Source organism: Papaver somniferum, chromosome 6 (assembly GCF_003573695.1).
Source record: "Papaver somniferum cultivar HN1 chromosome 6, ASM357369v1, whole genome shotgun sequence".
NCBI lineage: Eukaryota > Viridiplantae > Streptophyta > Magnoliopsida > Ranunculales > Papaveraceae > Papaver > Papaver somniferum.
Window position 1 is genome coordinate 149490148 of NC_039363.1, and position 19601 is coordinate 149509748.

Below are 19601 nucleotides of genomic sequence, written 5' to 3' on the forward strand. Positions count from 1 at the left end.
AAGTGCGTGACTTATTGCAAGTTGAAGGCGCGGGGATACAGACGAAACTAGGTGAACTATATGTTTAGTTTCTTGGTCTCAACTATACGAAGTTGGTTTAGATTTTGTATAGCGGCTTAATCCTGAGAGTACTCAATTTTGGACAAGGTCCCGAGGTTTTTCTGCATTTGCTGTTTCTTCGTTAACAAAATCTTGCTGTGTCTTTTACTTTTCTAATTATAATTGTTTTATAATAATTAGAAGTAAAATACACAAATGTTAATTCCTATTTACTTGAAAGCAATCCTATTGTGTTTGGTTAAGTCTGAACCTATTATCAAGTAAACATACTTCGTTGTTGTATTGTCTCGATCTTGTATCCATAGGTAATCACGCAAGTTATCTTGTTGTCGTATTGTCTCGATCTTGTATCCATGGACGATCACACGAAGTACGAACCGATTAGTTTTATTGTCTCGACTCAGTCCATAGACAATCACTTTCGTATAAAGGACTTATAGGGGGAAAAGTTCACTACACCAAATTTAGTGATTAGCAACAATAACTGGCAGTTACAAAGTAGGCTTGCAACAGTTCAGCTCTATTACGAAGTCGATGTTGTAAATTTTCGGAACGGCTTATAAGCAGTTGTGAATTTTCGGTTGCCACAGTTTTAAACTGTTGCAACGTGAATTTGTCGCAACAGTTACGAAATTAGATGGTCGCAACAGTTTGAAACAGTTGCGACACTGGAATTTCGCAACAGATTATAACTAGGGCTGCACATGGTTCGGTTCGGTACGGTTGTTGGAAAAAAAACAACCGAAACCGAAGTACCCGGTTTTCCAATATTAGAAACCGATTAAACCATTTAGGCTACTCGGTTTCTTTCGGTTTTGAACCTCCCGGTTTCGGTTAACTGAAGAACTGACAGATAATTTTACTAAAAAAGAGTTATAAATTAACATGTTAAACTAATTGTTTTAAAATATCAAATACATCACTCCAACAGACATTGCCAAAACAAAAAAATCTAATAACTAAAACATAAAATCCATCAGATTTAGTAAAAATCGTTGTTCTTGACGGCATGAACGGTCGGGCATCCAAAGTCTCCAACTGCACTTGCCACTCCAATTGAAGCCTGCATCATAAGTCACAACCAACCAAATCTAAACATCAGGTGGAAGTTTCATGACTAGATAAGAAATCAGGAGTTAAAATATGCTAAGAATAAGAATTGTGCAATGAAATATTAGACATTTTCATATGCTTCTACAGATTCTGTGCTTGACAGATTAATTTGTTCAAGTGTAATGAGTTTTAATTTGCTCAAGTGTAATGACAGTTATGGATATGAATAAACAAATCTAGATTTTATTACTCAACAAAAACAAATGAACATGGTTGGGCAAAAGTGACTAGAAAAACAAATCTTCATAACCATCTTTAGATACATGCTAAGGAGGGGATTACTACTAGCATATGAAAAAAAATCATCTTCTACTATTAAAAGAATCTAGACACAGCAAAGGTTCTACATAGATTGATTGGAAAATTTTGATGTTAATGCTTTCACCTTAGATATAAATCTTGTTACTCCAAGTATCCTTAACAATAGCATCATACATACAATATCATACATCACTTCAACTCCAACCTGCGACTTCAAAAAAATAATCAATCAAAACACCATAATCCAAATTAGAGGCGGTTATGTCTCCAAGATTGCTACCTGATTAATATAATCCAGAGCAAATTAACATTCAATAACCAATCAAAACAAATATAGAAGGAAAAAATTACAGAGATTCAAAATAATGTAGACTGAAACAACCTTTTGAGTTATATCAATCCCATAAGAGCTCCAACAATTAGTGCTTGTCATTTTAGCACATCAATCTTGTCTGGAGCTCCCAATTTTAGCACACCTAGTTCTTTTTATTTCCTTTCTCTATGCTTTCAAGTTCAACCGTGCCATTAGAATCTCTGATGCTTCCTACAATTAACAAACACAAGTACATCAACACCAAAAAAATCCTGATATGTATGTTCGATTCCTCAAATAAAATTGAAAACCCAATACAAAACCTAACCAACCAAAAATCAAACTTTAGTGCTTCTCAGATCTCTTGGATGCAGGTCTCTAAAATGAAACCTTACCAATTGCAACAATCGCCTTCAAAATCAAGAAAAACCCTTAACCGGGTAACATAATTCGAATTAACACCCAAAACACATCAAACAATTCACCTCTTGAACTTTTAAATAGCTTCCATTTCTTCCTATTAAGTTCCTCTTACAAATCGAATCAAACAACTTACTAAAAATCCACTAAAAATTAAACAAATTAACTCAACAATCAAAAAAAATAAACAAAACCCATACTGCAAAATAAAGTTTTAACCTGTTCATCTTTCTCTTGAATTTTCACACTGAGTGATTTCAACCATTAACATCTGATTTGAACACTGCATCTGGTTATGCTGCTAGCCTGCTACAATTGTTGATTCCTTCATACGCATTCTAACCAAAGGCAAAAAAAGAAAACAAAATCAAAAACAGTTAACCTTTAATCCACTTCAAAAACTCATTAAGAAACCCATAAAAAGATGAAGACTAGCTACAATTACAGTATCCAAAAAATCAATTAGAAAACAATGAAACCTTACAATTAATCTTTCATGGACGTTTGGAGCTTAATTAGTTGATTCAAAGAAGAGGAAGAGGGTTGAGATGGATCTGATGATGGAGCGATGGTAAATCTCTCTTCTACGATCTGGTGATGGAGCGGTAGTGAATCTCTCTGTGTAGAAGAGAGAGGAATATCAATCGAGGATAAGAATAACAAGAGTGAAAGTTGTTTTGCTCTGTCGAGAAAAAATATAAGGAACTATTAAACCTAAGATGAAGAGCTATGATGAATTGTTTGTATAACATCGATGGCAACAACCGAAACTGAAACTGGGACAGTCGGTTTTCTTAAACTGACAACCGTGATTAAACCATGGGGATTCGGTTTCACTTCGGTTTGGTTAATAGACGCACGGTTTCGGTTAGATTCGTGGTTGTGGTTCGGTTTTGTGCAGCCCTGGACTCAGCAGCACCTTCATGACGATCAACCTTCATCTCCAGATTACCAGCGGATACGGTTTCCATGATTGGAGACACAATTACATCTTCATTTCCATGAATCTCCATCTCAGGGTTATCTTCAGAAGCGGCTTCTTCCTGTAAATATCACCAATTGAATATTTATTCCGTATAAATAAATAGTCCAATAAGAAAACGTGTGGGAAACTCACCGACTCATCTGCGGTCCCATTGGGACTGGAAGAAGACTCACTGCTAGGCTCTGAAGTACTTTTCTCATCACCGTTGGATTCTGAGCTTTCTTCTTCTTCTTTATCTTCCTCTTCACTGTTAAGGGGCTCAGTATCGCCAGAATTTTATTCAGAAGGCGCCTTTTTTTGGCCACGTGCAAGTCTGGTGGAGGTGTTTACCTTATTAAGACCCTGAGTCAAAAAGGGGAAGGGATGTTCAGTGGCGACAATTCAGAATATCTATGCAATGCGGCCAAATCAAAAAGAAAATCATACATACTTGCATGTTGGAAGAACTGAAAGTCATAAGGGCCGTCGAACCCGATTGGATGCCGCCTGCACGAATTTTCGACCTTCGCTCTTTTTCCCGGGGACTGTCAGATTTCCGCTTACCCGAAGAAAGCAACCTCAACAATCCGTGTTTTTCCAGAACTTTAGAAGAGGGATTGCCGCGTGGAACTGTCACAACATCCTGCACGAATTGATGAATAGAGAGGAAATCTTCCTTCCAGAAAACATTATATTTAGAGGTTTCACCGGTTTTCGTTCTGGGAGCAGAAAGGGGAGACTTTTATGGGACGCAAAGACACGACTACTGAAAACGGTTGGCAACAGTTCTTTTGGAGCCGTGAATGGATGGCGAAACGGAACCCCCTAATCAAAACCCATATGACGAGCAGACCTGTCAATGTTGTAAGGAACCACTTCACAGGATCCTTTGAAAAAATGACACATATCCAGGAATGCAGCTTCGCATAAACACAGTTTCTCCAATGCTCATGTTCTCTTCGGCAGAATGCAACGTCATGTTCGAGGCAGAAGCAAAAGTGTTCGGCTGAACTATAGACGTGCGAACTGGATCCCAAGGACGAAAGTCAACTCTATGCGCGTTGTCAAGAAATTCAATGAGATTTGAGCCAGGTTTTGGACGCCTCTCCAACCAACGAAGTATCATGGAGCCGCCATATGTATCAGCAAATGATGTTTTCGGTTTAGGAGCGTAATCTTTGAAATGCTCCCACAACCATGCTTAGAGAAAGGCGACATGGACATACGAGTCTTCTTTCATATACCCATTAGAAACATACATGTCAGTTTCTAAGTGATCCAGATGGGTGTACAAGGAGCCAAGGAACAAACTACCGATGGGAAGAGCAACGCCTTTCGCTAATTTGATAGCAAATTTGAAGATCTTCTGCCTTATCTCCTTCTTGCCAGAACCATCAAAAAAAATGTTCCTGGATAACCACAGAGCTAAAAATGCAGCAACATGGATTGTATCATCCAACACCTGATCCGGCTTTGGCTCATCAGGGAACCATTCGGACACCCACCAGTTATAGAAGCATTTTTCCTCATAATGTTACCGAACATATTCTGTTGATTTCGTGACCAGAGTAACATGACTTGTTCTTCTTCCTCAGACAAGACAACGTCCAGATTCCCCATTATTGGAAGACTCAACAGAACGACTACACTTTCTAAAGTAATGGTCATCTTTGACCATCTACATATAGCCGTGTGAATTTCCGAAAACCATATGGAGATGAAAGTAATAAAACCTGTAGCATCTTTTCTGATTTGAAGTGTGATAGACACATTTTTGTGTCCGATTTGTCTCGATTCTGTATATTGTCAGGGCTCATTTTTGTACTTATTATGGTGTTTTATTTATTTGTAGGTATTTTTGGCTAAGAAACATTTTTGGAAAAAATTGGCTCGAAAAGTTGTCGGAAAGCACCCGGAGGACATTTGATATTCAGACTCTCACTTTGGATAAGGGGTAACCTAATTACTAAGGGGCATCCCATTTCCAGGCAGTTGCTAATCGCACCCCTACTCTGGATAAGGGGCAACCATCTTCAACATTTCAAAAACCAGGTTTTTGGCGGGAAAATAGTGCAGTGAAGAACAGTTTTGGCAATCGTGATTTGAAGGAGTTTGAGGTCGATTAAACCTCTGATTTTCATAGGATAGACTCCTTATGGGTCTATGAATCTGATATGGGTGTTTAAATCGATTAGACTGGGCTCAATCGACGGATTCTTCTCACAACAGAAAATATGGAAAGTCACGTGTGTGACCTTTTTTAGGGAATTTTAGAGAGATTAAAGCACTGTAAACCTTCCCAAAGATTTCTATCTATCTAAGGAAGAGTTTAGAATAAAAAGGAAAGCTTAGAAACGCGTAGAAATCTTAAAACAAGAAATTGCAGCAACTTGGCCGTGAAGAGAAGGAAAGAGATTTTGGAAGATTTGGGAGAGATTTAATCGGTATTTTTGATATAAATAGATGTCTTGGATCATATAGAAGAGGTGTCAAGAGTTTGGGAACCTAAGGAGAGCCAGAGAAGAAGAAATCAGAGCTTTACCAAACTCTGTTTCTGCTGCTGCTGCTGCTGGAGAAGAAGAACGCGAAGAACATTGACGCACGGTAAACAGTCGCAGAACAGTGTCGTCGTTTAACAGCTGAAGAAAATTAAGCTGCGCAGGGCAGTCGTATTTTAGGGTCTTAAAATCAGTTACAAAGCAACAGTTTTTCTGTAACAGTTCCATTGTAACAGCTGTTTTGCAACACCAATACACTGTTGCAAACAGTCTGTGTTATTACTTTTCACTCTTCTAATCATCTTTTGAGCAACAAACACATATTTTGAGATCATGATTAATATGAGGAGCTAAACCCCATTGCTGAGGAGATAGAGGAAGCTATTTTTCCAACAAAAAGTGGTATATTCTATTTTATCTTTTTATTTTCAATAATTATATGATTATTTGCCTTGAACTATTATTAAATATGATTTTTATTTGAGTGATTGTGATCTATTTTGATGAAGTATGCTTAGTTTTAAGACTTTTGATGCTTCATACTTGGTATTTACAATTATTGCTTTTGAAAATCTACTTGTTGCAATACTTTAGAATCAAATTAAACAAGAAAATTGCATAAATATAAGTATTGATTTAATCACTTTGAACTTGGAAAATAGTGGAATCTTAGCCTCAGTGTTTCTTTTAGTATTGATATCATCTTTTATTGAGTTTGCTATATCTTTTAGTGAGTTTTCTATTTTAATATTAGAATTTAAGTCTAGTTAATATCCTTCACAAGTCTGAGAATCGAACCAGTTTTACCACTATCTACAAATCACATCAATTTTTGACGTCGCCGACGCGGACTCGTTTTTAGGGTTTTAGATTTATTTTATTTTTTATTTTTATTTTTATTTATTTTATTTTTTATTTTTGTCCTTTTTTATGTTTTTGGGTATTTATCTTGTGTCTACAGGTTCTGGATCATAAAGAAAATTGAGCCAAGGAGTTTGGTGATTTCATAAAGACTTGGAGCTAAAGATTAAAGCAAAAAGAACAGAAAAGAAGACAATTTTATTTTAGATGATTTTAGTTTTTTTTATTTTATTTAAAAAAAAAAACTGTATTAGGGTTTATTATTTTTGTAATTTTTCTTTATTTTTTTGGACTTTTGGACGTTATTTTTTTTTATTACCCTACGGAAAGGTACTTTAAATATAAACTGTTTGCAGAGAAGGAGGACAATTACGATATTGTCTCTGCACCTTGGGTTCGTACACTAGACATCGGAGTCAGTGACCCAAGTCGATTACAACCGATTCATCCCCCGTCTGGAACGGGAAGTAAGATTCTAAACACTCACGAATCCCCTGTCAGTGAGTTACTGGACTCCTTCGTATGCATATATGTTGAGGACTGAATACGGACATTTATTTTTCTAGTAAAGGGAAAGGCCTGGCCATACAAGATAAGGGTTCGGATTTCATCACCGTTCTCTTCTTGCCCGCTTTAGGAACACGTAACCTACGCGAACCTAAGCCTAAAATTTTGACTAGAACGAGACCGTTAGGGTAACGAGCTTAACAGGAAAGTCATTCGAAAAATATTGGTTACTCTTTTAAGCATACTTCGAAGTTCTTGACGATTTCTGTAAGTTGAATGTGTGACTGCGCCGCCTTGTAATACCGGTGAGGCCTTGGGTATCAAAGCTCCACCGAGCTTCCCTCACCTCTATTCAACTTACATTAACTCGGATTGATTCCAGAGGGGTTTGCTTAAGTTGTAACGAATTCCCGTTCGAAGGATTAGAAGCTAGTCTAGAAACAATCTAAGTGGATCCATCATGCTTTTTGTTTGCTAGAAATCAATAGGTTTGATTTGGTTGAGTCGGCCTTGATCTGTGTTTGCTTACCCTTCCAACTTAGAAAATTCTATTGTATGCCTGAACGTAAAAGAGACGCACTAGGTAGATTTGTTAAAGATAAACCTAGTAGTTCGAAGCGTCTCGATTACCTTAATCTAGAAAGTCCAGCTTTTGAAGAGTCTGTTTTTGAACGTTCTTTGACTGAGGAGAGAATCCGTGTTGCTCCGATAGCGCCAGAAATGGCAACTTTGAAAGATTTGTTGAATCCAACTAGGACTACCCGTCCTTCGTGTATTAAGTTAGCTGAAACGGAGGCACCCTATGAACTGAAACCTGGGACCTTACAGATGCTCCCAATCTTTTTAGGGAAAAAAAATGAAAACCCTTATTACCATGTTAGGGATTTTGAGGAAATTTGTAGTACTCTAAGAATTAGAGGCTTAGATGATGATGCTTTGAAACTTAGGTTATTCCCATTTTCCCTGAAAGATAAGGCCAAGTCGTGGATGTATAGTTTGGACTCCGAGTCAATTGAGACATATGAACCACTTACATCTGCCTTTTTCAATAAGTTTTTCCCTAGGCACAAAACATCGTCTATTAGGACGCAAATATGCACATTTTCACAACAAGAGGGAGAATCTTTATATAGGTATTTGGAAAGGTTCAATGATTTATTATCCCAGTGTCCTCATCATGGTTTGGAAAAGGTTAGGCTAGTTCAGATCCTTTATGAGGGTTTAGATTATTCCACAACGACCATGGTTGAGTCTCTATGCACTGGTGGATTTGAAAACCAAACTGTTGATGCGGCGATGAAATTTTTTAATGAAATCGCCGAAAAAACCCAGCAATGGGAAAATAGTAGGGCACCCCAGAAAAAATTCTTTTAAGTAGAGGAAACGTTAATAGGGTAGAAGGAGGCTATGAATCAGATGCCAAAATTGCTGCTATAGCAAAAAGGTTAGAAGCCTTAGAAGTGGGCCAGACTAGTGGTAGAGTGGAGCCTTTTTGGGAAGGCCAGAATATTGAAGAGCAGGCCAATGATCTTTATATATAACACTAGATTTGATAACGTCAAAAGATTGACCCATATTCAGAAACCTATAATCCTGGTTGGAGAAACCATCCGAACCTTTCGTGGTCTAAGGGCCAAAGTCAAGGTCAGTTTAGTAATTCTAATGCTCCCCCAGGTTTTGGCTATACTAAGAATCCTTCAGGACTAGCTCAGTTTCAGAATCAGTCAGATAAGAAAATCCTAAGTTTAGAGGAATCTCTCGCCTTGTTAACTCAGCAAACTGCAAAATTCAGTTATCCGTAGAACAGAGTCTACAAGCTAGTAACAGGATAGACGACAAGAAAATAGTCAGGCTATTTCCGAGTTAAAAACCCAGGTGGTCTGATAAGTGATTCTTTGAGAGAAAAAGGTAAGTTTCCTAGTCAAACACAACCCAACCCTAGAGGAGTTCATGAATTAGGTGCAAAACCATCGAATCAATTGAATGCTGTTAGAACCCTTAGAAGTGGTAGAGTTGTAGACAATAAGGTAACCATGCCCGATAGTGAACATACTGTAGTTCACCCCTCAGGATCTCACCTCTCAGGACCAGTAGCTGAAGAGACTGATAAAGTTTCTGATGATGTGAATTCGGTTCCTGAAAGGTCTGATTTTAGGCCTAGAGCCCCATTTCCTCAGCTATTAGTACCAACAAAGAAGGAATCGAACTTTAATGACATAGTGGAGGTTTTTAAGCAAGTTACCATAAACCTTCCCTTATTAGATGCAATTAGGCAAATTCCTGCTTATGCCAAGTTCCTTAAGGATATGTGTACGCGAAAGCGAAAACTTAGCGTCCATAAGAAAGCCTTTTTAGCTAGTCACGTAAGTTCAATCATTCAGAACACCACAACTCCAAAGTACAAAGACCCAGGTTCTCCTACCATTGCTTGCACAATAGGTAACTTCCGGGTAGAAAAAGCTTTACTTGACTTAGGAGCCAGTGTGAACTTACTGCCATTCCATGTATACTTACAGCTAGGACTTGGTGAAATGAAACCTACTCAGATGACACTGCAGTTAGCTGATAGGTCTGTTAAAATCCCTCGAGGTGTTATCGAGGATGTTCTTATTGAGGTCGACAAGTTTATTTATCCAGTGGATTTCGTGGTCCTAGATACCCAACCTGTCCCTGACCCAGAGAACCAGATACCTGTGATTTTAGGTCGCCCATTTTTAGCTACGTCTAATGCGATCATTAACTGTCGAAATGGTGTGATGAGTTTATCTTTTGGTAATATGACTATGGAGATGAACATTTTTAATGTCAGTAAGCAACCTCATGAGCTAGATGACACATGTGTTGAGGAGGTGAACATGATAGAAGCCTTAGTTCAGGAGTCATTACCAAACATCTTGTCTGAAGACCCATTAGAAAGTTGTCTATCCCATTTTGGTTTAGATTTTGACGACGATAGCACTATTGAACAGGTGAATGCTCTATTAGATTCTACCCCTGTGTTAGACACTGATAGATGGAAAGCTAGGTTCGAACCGTTACCAGTTTCTGAGACTACCCTAATTCCTTCTTTAGAAGAGCCCCCAAAGTTGGACCTTAAACCACTACCCGATACTCTAAAGTATGTGTTTTTAGGCCCATCTGAGACTTTACCTGTGATTGTAGCTTCCAATTTGGATAGTGATCAGGAAAGTAGGCTAGTAAATGTACTTCAAGACAATAAGGAAGCTTTAGGGTGGACTATAGCAGACATTAAGGGTATAAGTCCTACTGTGTGTATGCATCAGATTCATTTAGAGGAAGACTCCAAACCTTCTAGGGAGATGCAACGTCGACTGAACCCTAACATGAAAGAGGTAGTTCGAAAAGAGGTGCTTAAGTTGTTAGATGCGGGTATTATTTACCCAATTTCAGACAGTAAGTGGGTCAGCCCTGTTCAGGTTGTCCCCAAGAAATCAGGTATCACTGTAGTCCAGAATGATAATAATGAATTAATCCCAACCCGAGTGACCACGGGATGGCGTGTGTGTATTGACTATAGGAAATTGAACAAGGTCACAAGGAAGGATCACTTTCCCCTTCCTTTTATCGACCAAATGCTAGAGCGATTAGCTGGACATAGTCACTATTGCTTCTTAGATGGCTACTCCGGTTATAATCAGATCGTTATTGCCCCAGAAGACCAAGAGAAAACCACTTTTACCTGTCCCTTTGGTACCTTTGCGTATAGACGCATGCCTTTCGGGCTATGTAATGCCCCTGCAACTTTTCAGCGTTGTATGATGAGCATATTTTCTGATATGGGTAGAACGGTTCTTAGAGGTCTTTATGGATGATTTTTCAGTGTTTGGTTCATCTTTCGATGAGTGCTTGCATCATTTGACATTAGTGTTGACTAGGTGTAAGGAAAAAAATTTAGTGCTTAATTGGGAAAAATGCCATTTCATGGTTAAATCAGGAATTGTATTAGGGCACATCGTCTCTTCAAAGGGTATAGAGGTAGACAAAGCCAAAGTTGACCTTATTAAGACTTTACAGGTCCCAAAAACCGTAAAAGATATTAGGTCATTCCTAGGGCATGCAGGTTTTTACCGTCGATTCATTAAGGATTTTAGCTTGATTTCTAGACCTCTTTGCAATTTGCTTGCAAAAGATGTTAAGTTTGTCTTTGATGATGCTTGTTTAGAGGCTTTTGAGAAGCTTAAAACTTTACTCACTACTGCCCCGATAGTCCAGGCACCTAACTGGAACCTACCCTTTGAGATTATGTGTGATTCTTCAGATTATGCTATAGGCGTCGTTTTAGGACAACGAGAAAACAAATTACTTCATGTGATTTATTATGCTAGCAAAACTCTGAATGATGCCCAAATGAACTACACAACTACCGAGAAGGAACTTTTAGCCATCGTGTTTGCCTTGGATAAGTTTAGGTCCTACCTATTAGGTTCTAAGATCATAATCTATACAGATCATGCTGCTTTGAAATACCTTTTATCTAAGAAGGATACCAAACCTAGATTGATTAGATGGATCCTATTGTTACAGGAATTTTCCCCAGACATTAGAGACAAAAAGGGTGCAGAAAATGTAGTAGCAGATCACTTGTCTAGGCTAGTTGTTAGTTCCCCTAGTGATTCCCTTCCTATAAGGGATAGCTTTCCTGATGAACAATTGTTCTCTGTTTCCCAATCACCTTGGTATGCAAATATAGTGAATTATCTTGTTACTGGTCGAACCCCTCAACATTGGGGTAAGCAAGATCGTTCTAGGTTTTTAGCCGAGGTTAAGCATTTCTTTTGGGACGATCCTTATCTGTTTAAGTATTGTCCGGACCAGATTATTAGGAGATGTGTATCTGAGAGTGACCAGTCTAGTATTATCTCCTTTTGTCATGAACATGCATGTGGGGGTCATTTTAGTGCTAAGAAGACTGCTGCTAAGATTTTGCAGTGTGGATTTTACTGGCCTTCGTTGTTTAAAGATTCCCATAGTCATTGTGTTTCTTGTGAGCGTTGCCAGAAGTTAGGAACCATTTCCCGTAGAAATATGATGCCTTTGAACCCTATTTTAGTGATTGAGGTCTTTGATGTGTGGGGCATTGATTTTATGGGTCCATTTCCTATTTCGTTTGGTTATCTTTACATACTTGTCGCTGTAGACTATGTGTCTAAGTGGGTTGAGGCGGTTCCGTGTGTAGAACGAATGACCACAGGGTCGTAGTCCAGTTTTTGAAAGAGAATATACTTACACGTTTTGGTACGCCGCGAGCTATAATTAGTGATGGAGGTTCACACTTTTGTAATAGACCGTTTTCTCTTTTAATGAAACAATACGGTATTACCCATAAAGTAGCAACCCCATATCACCCTCAGACTAGTGGTCAGGTAGAGGTTTCCAATAGGGAAATTAAACGTATTCTAGAGAAAACAGTTAATCCAAATAGGAAAGACTGGTCGTCGAGGCTTACTGATGCCTTATGGGCTTACCGTACTGCGTTTAAGACACCCATTGGAATGTCACCTTATCGTTTAGTGTTTGGCAAGGCATGTCACCTGCCTGTTGAGTTAGAGCATCGAGCCTATTGGGCTATTAAGAACTTAAACTTTTCACTTGACAAGGCAGGAGCTCAAAGAAAGCTCCAGCTCAATGAGTTGGACGAGATTCGTAGAGATGCATACGATAGTGCTAAGGAGTATAAGAACAAAATGAAACTTGTGCATGATAGGAATATTTTACGAAAGTCATTTTCTCCAGGTCAAAAAGTTCTTCTGTATGACACTCGTTTGCATCTATTCCCCGGGAAGTTGCGCTCTCGGTGGACCGGTCCTTTTGTGGTCCGTACTGTTTTTCCTCATGGCGCTGTTGAGATTGAGACACCAGATGGTAGTAGTTCTTCGAAGGTTAACGGTCAGCGATTGAAGCCCTTTTTAGAGCCTTTTCCTACAGGTGATGTTGAGGAGGTCCCTCTGGAGGACCCTGTTTACCTTGATTGACCATCGAGGCGATTTTGTATGTTGTATAATATTTTTGTAGGTTTTTGGTTACACTTCACCCAGGTACTATCTTTCCGACTTCTCTCTTTACATTTCCTCATGTTCTTATATTTTGGTATTGTTCTTGATTAGAAACATTGAGGACAATGTTAGATTTAAGTTTGGGGGTGGGGTAGAAATTTTTGTTACCTTTTCGTTGCAATAAATAAACTCCAGATCCTAGAAATTTATCCCTATTAAGGATGGCACTAACCAATCTAAGTGGATGGAAGCATTTTGGTTGTAGGTGTTGAGTAACCAATCTGACTAGATGGCAACATCTAAAGAGTCTATTCATAAAAGCACAGAGCTCAGGTGTTAGAAATAACATGATAGTTTCACCATATCTCGTTGAGTCCTTTTCACTTCTGTTTTTATTTTATTTTGTTTTTAAACTATGTTTCTCTAAGTGATTAGGTGGGGCTCACGATTCAAGTTGTTACCAATGCTAGGGTGAATTAGAGTGATTGAGACAAAAAAAAAAAGACCAGACCAGACCATCAGACCAACTGGAATAAATTCAATAAAGTCGACCACTGGAACCCTTGTATATGTTAGTTGTGTTGACCTAGAGTTAGGATTATCAACCACTGTTACCCTTGTATATGCCAGTGTGTTGATATTAGTCAGACCGATATCTCATTCCATTAGGATAGGTTCATTTTGGAGGAGGCCTTCATACAGATATGAGAAACACCGTTCACCTAATAAACATCAAAACCATCTATGTTTTTCTATATTCATCTTCTTGATCTATCCATGTGATTAGTTTTGACTCCGGATATTGATGTCCATAGTGCGACTATCTGAGTAGAGCTCTGTCACTTCATATGAATTTTAGTATGCTTGAGTGCAAACTCGTGTACAACAATTGGAATTTCGCATCAAGGTACTTCCTCTTGTAGTCAATAAGTATGCCAACCAAGGAGATTCTTTAGTGCCTTCCAAGGTTCTGTGTAGATAGCTAGGGTCTGGAGTATAAAGGTTTTGTGGGTATACATCTGGTAAGCCCTCCGGAGACAACAATCCGCCATTAGGGACACCTAGGGGTTTAAAGGCTTAATGCATACGCTAAATGCAATCGACGATGCCTGCGACAGTGAGTTATTATTTTATTTTTGCTCGAGGACTAGCAAATAATAGGTTTGGGGGTATTTGATAGACACATTTTTGTGTCCGATTTGTCTCGATTCTATATATTGCCAGAGCTCATTTTTGTACTTATTATGGTGTTTTATTTATTTGTAGGTATTTTTGGCTAATAAACATTTTTGGAAAAATTGGCTCGAAAAGTTGTTGGAAAGCACCCGGAGGACATTTGCTATTCGGACTCTCGCTTTGGATAAGGGGTAACCTAATTACTAAGGGGCATCCCATTTCCAGGTAGTTGCTAATCGCACCCCTACTCTGGATAAGGGGCAACCATCTTCAACATTTCAAAAACCAGGTTTTTGGCGGGAAAATAGTGCAATGAAAAACAGTTTTGGCAATCGTGATTTGGAGGAGTTTGAGGTCGATTAAATTAAACCTCTGATTTTCATAGGATAGACTCCTTATGGGTCTAGGAATCTGATATGGGTGTTTAAATCGATTAGACTGGGCTCGATCGAAGGATTTTTCTCACAACTGAAAATATGGAAAGTCACGTGTGTGACCTGTTTTAGGGAATTTTAGAGAGATTAAAGCACTGTAAACCTTCCCAAAGATTTGTTTCTATCTAAGGAAGATTTTAGAATAAAAAGGAAAGCTCAGAAACGCGTAGAAATCCTAAAACAAGAAATTGACGCAACTTGGCCGTGAAGAGAAGGAAAGAGATTTTTGAAGATTTGGGAGAGATTTAATCGATATTTTTGATATAAATAGATGTCTTGGGTCATATAGAAAAGGTGTAGAGAGTTTTGGAACCTAAGGAGAGCCAGAGAAGAAGAAATCAGAGCTTTACCAAACTCTGTTTCTGATGCTGTTGCTGCTGGAGAAGAAGAACGCGAAGAACATTGACGCACGGTAAATAGTCGCAGAACAGTGTCGTTGTTTAACAGCTGAAGAACATTAAGCTGTGCAGGGAAGTCGTATTTTAGGGTCTTAAAATGAGTTACAAAGCAACAGTTTTTCTGTAACAGTTCCATTGTAACAGTTGTTTTGCAACACCAATACACTGTTGCAAACAGTCTGTGTTATTACTTTTAACTCTTCTAATCATCTTTTGAGCAACAAACACATATTTTGAGATCATGATTAATATGAGGAGCTAAACCCCATTGTTTAGGCGATAGAGGAATCTATTTTTCCAACAAAAAGTTGTATATTCTATTTTATCTTTTTGTTTGCAATAATTATATGATTATTTGCCTTGAACTATTATTGAATATGATTTTTATTTGAGTGATTGTGATCTATTTTGATGGAGTATGATTAGTTTTAAGACTTTTGATGCTTCATACTTGGTATTTACAATTATTACTTTTGAAAATCTACTTGTTGTAATATTTTAGAATCAAATTAAACAAGAAAATTGCATAAATATAAGTATTGGTTTAATCACTTTGAACTTGGAAAATAGTGGAATCTTAGCCTTAGTGTTTCTTTTATTATTGATATCATCTTTGATTGAGTTTGCTATAATTTTTAGTGAGTTTTCTATTTTAATATTAGAATTTAAGTCTAATTAATATCCTTCACAAGTCTGAGAATCGAACCACTTTTACCACTATCTACAAATCACATCAAAGTGTCACAGACACCATAACATCATTCATGATTTGCGCCCCAGTCAGATTACCCTTACATGGTCTTGGCCTATCATGAATTTCATCCATTTATCATAAGAGCGCAATGGACTATGATAGATTTTTAAGTCCATGGGAGAGGCCGGATACTCTTTCTTCTGGAGGAAAAACCTCATTATACGCCCTGGATAGACCGGTTGGACTTCTCCTTCATTCTCTGAATCAGTCAGAAGGGTCGCCACGAATTTGGGATGGGTCCTCGTAATTGCAGCAGATTTTGTAAAAAATTCGCCATCCATGTTCGGCTTGGTGTTGTTAGCATTTCTCGACGCAGCGGCAGAACTGCTTTCAGGTGACATCTTAACAAAATTCCTTATGCTGCTTTTCACTTTCGAAGTAACTACAACAGAGCAAAATTGGAAAAGTTACTACTTTGAAGAAAACCATGCATGGAGATTTTCTCAAAATCTGGGTACAATAATCGAGAGTCAACAATAAACTTTCTACGGGAAATTTCTCCTTTGGCCGCATGTTATAACACTCACGTCCAAAAATAATAGGGACTGATGCATGCTCAACGAGATATATGTGATGTCGCGGGAAATATGCTCTTGACCAAAATCATACAATGCCGCAGGAAATATGCTCTCGGCCATATCATGTTTTGCCACCGGAGTTGTACTCATGGACAAAAGGAAACCCTACAGCTAGGTTTTATGGAAGGAGCAAACATAGTTATCCGCGCATACATTCTCACATAACATATTGATTGGTTTCGTTGTTTTTCATGTTGTGGCTAACACTGCTACAATATCATGAGCGAAGAGGAATCATTCATATTGAAAGTATTTTTGTAAATACATAGAGGTCATACCTATGGCTAGGGTTTACACCAACACAGAAGAGCAAGCAAAAGAAGAAACGTCGAAATACGTACCTGAAATATGCTCGCCTGCTTTATTGCTGCTATTCCCTCCATTGATTTATACCTTTGCCACTAATACCAAGACGTGGAAACAAAACCAACAATAAAAAATAAAGAAGATAGGCAGTGCCTTTTATAGGCATATCACTTTTGGAGTTCGATTAGAGGAAGGTTTCTCGTTTGACCTATGCACGTAAGAAGGCATTCGGGCCCGAGGTAGCAACGCCCCATGACGCCAACAGTCCGTGGACAAGCCCGGGCCAAAATTTCGCGTCCAAGCCAGCAACGCCATCTCTGGCATTCCGTGGTCAAACTAGTAGTGCCATCTCTGTCGTTACGTGGTCTAGTCAGCAACGCCATCTCCGCCTTTCCATGGCCAAGGTTGTAGCGTCATCATCACTGTTCTGTGGCCAAGGTTGCAGCGCCAGCATCAACGGTTTGTGGACGAAGTTACAGCGCCAACGCCAGTACCATGTGGCCAAGTCAGAAATATGCCAAAGTTGCCAACACAAGTATCATAGACTGCTCGTGTCTCCTGCCAAAGGTTAGTCGAATTTTTCCTGACAATCTTTTCATGACTTGCCTTTTCGATTTTTATCCTTGTACGACACCATCTCATGCTTACCCCGCAACAAGGCCACTGTTACGTGCTAAGCAGGGGACTTAATGTCGATGGTGGTTTTTAGTTCAAGGCTAAATTTATAAAACCCTGCATTTAATATGCCGTCATTCTACAAAGAAACCGATCCATGTAAAAGTGAGGAGTGTTCAACCTCTTCACTGGCTCATTTATTGAGCAACTCAATATTTTCTTATGAAATTTACCCAGAATGGTGCATGTAGCAACAATCCCAGATATTCTGTAAATTTTGGCACCTTGCATGTATTATTCAGTTAATATAAGTTTATTTGAATGCCTTCTGTGCTATGTTCCCCGGCTGAACCCTTAATGTTGATATGGCATGACAATTTGTGTTCACTCGCAGAAGAGTAGCACAAATTTCCAAGTATCAAGGATAAGGTCTTTGCATAAAGTATTCAATCAGAAAGCATACTTCTCTCTGGCAATGAACTTAAAGAACTATGTGTCAACACATATAATTCAATCAACTTTGTGATAATTCACAAAATTCATATATTACCCTGATGAATTTGCAAAAATTAGGGTTTTGCGCCTTGCGCAGTATATCAGACCTTGCCTGTCGAAATTAAGCCTAGGCAAACTAGGTAATCAATCCGCCATGGATTAGTAGGTGCAAAACCTTGCCCAGAATCAGAAAACAAGAAATAAAGGAGTCGCAGAATAGGAACAGCAACAAAGGTAGGCGTGGTCATGCCTTAGGCCAGCCGGCGCCATTTTCCATTGGCCACGCCCCATGTTGCCTAACCGACCATATTTCCCTCGACCAATCAGGTCGCCTTAAACCCGCCACACACACACACACAAGTTGTGTCTGGGCCCATACTTTCCATCCTATTTCCCATCGACCAATCAGGTCGCTTTAAACTTGCCACACCCACACCAGAAGTATGGCCACTCCCGCGTTTGGCCGGACCTCTATTTTTCGACCAATCAGGTTGCTCTAAACCTGCCGCAGTATTAAAAAAGAGAGGCAAAATTGCACCAATACCAAATTGGCTTTCCAAAGTTGCGCCAATGCGCTAACTGACATACCAAATGTGCATTCCCAATGTGACGGACATGCCACTTTTCCACAGAAGCATTCCGAACGTGGAAACATACCATAAATAGTGCACTTACGTGACAACCCATCTTCTGTTCGTGGCTAACATCATAACAGTCTCAATGTGGTTATCCTAACCAGAAACACGACCTTGCATGGTCGAAACCCTAGTTTCCAGTCGTGGTACAAATTATGCCACTTCGGACCCACAACATGCCACGAGCCATGCGGGACCCAGGAAACCCTAATAAAGATGCCATATCATAGCCACCCACGGAAATCCTTACTCATGTGGCCGTTTTCACATGATGGTCTGGCTATGGTTCCTTTGGCGATTTGAAAAAAACTTCGATGCGCCACGGCCACATGCCGCATGCCGTATGCACTAATTAAGGTCTTGGCACGCCAAACCCTAATTTAGGAAAAGTTACTACGCCAACCAAGCCAAGTAACGTTTCCCATGGTATTTGGATTGATGTGGCAACATGGCCAATGTTTCCACGCCATATTTGGGTCTAACACTAATGAGCCAAAAATCTAGCGGTCATGGCTATGCCCGACGCTACTTGCACCATCGTCCCACTGGTATGCGCTAATTATATCATCCACGCCACCGTGCCGCAGCGCACGTGCTAATAAGGGTTTCGATACGCCAAACCTTAATTTAGCTAAAGTCGCCATACCAACTAGGTCAAGTGATTCTCCTAAGGCCTTAAGTTTGATTTAGCAACAAGGCCAATGTTACAGGAGCCATATTTGGGGTCTAACACCAATATGCCAAAACAGCTGCCATGGCTATGCCATTGGCATACCGCTATACCATGGCTACACCAGGCGTCACTATGCGAATGGCGCCGCTTTGCTATACAACAAGATGTGGCCATAATCAATGGTCATCATATCTCATAAGCTACAATCTCAGTTGTCCAAATTCGCCATGGAATTGACATGCCTGTGGCAAGTTTTAGGCGACCAGCCAAGGAAATCCTAATAGCATCACATGTTATTTTCCTATGGCAAGTATCCTGACTTTGACTTGCCACACGTAGCAATCTGCTACACGTTTTTCATGAAAACACTCGAGACATCAAACATGTCACAAACTGGGGGATGCTCATCAGAGTATTGGTCTGGCGGTTTACAGCGTGCGGCGTGCAACACGTCCATCATAAGAAAGGATCAGGAAAACAGGGCAGTTAGTGAAGGAAAGAAGTAGTTGGTGTAAATGAACCCGCT

The 19601-nt window shown here is 39.2% G+C and overlaps 1 long non-coding RNA gene and 1 pseudogene across 1 annotated transcript; both read right to left on the reverse strand.

Annotated features, from left to right (window-relative positions):
- Positions 1-874: 874 nt before the first annotated feature.
- On the reverse strand, positions 875-2860 carry LOC113286303. The gene is made up of 5 exons (XR_003329208.1): positions 2652-2860; positions 2387-2505; positions 1817-1978; positions 1559-1639; positions 875-1123 (listed from the first exon to the last, which is right to left on the reverse strand). It is a non-coding gene; the product is annotated as an uncharacterized LOC113286303 (long non-coding RNA).
- Positions 2861-8081: 5221 nt separating this feature from the next.
- Positions 8082-8181, reverse strand: LOC113292152 (annotated as a pseudogene).
- Between the last annotated feature and the right edge of the window lie 11420 nt (positions 8182-19601).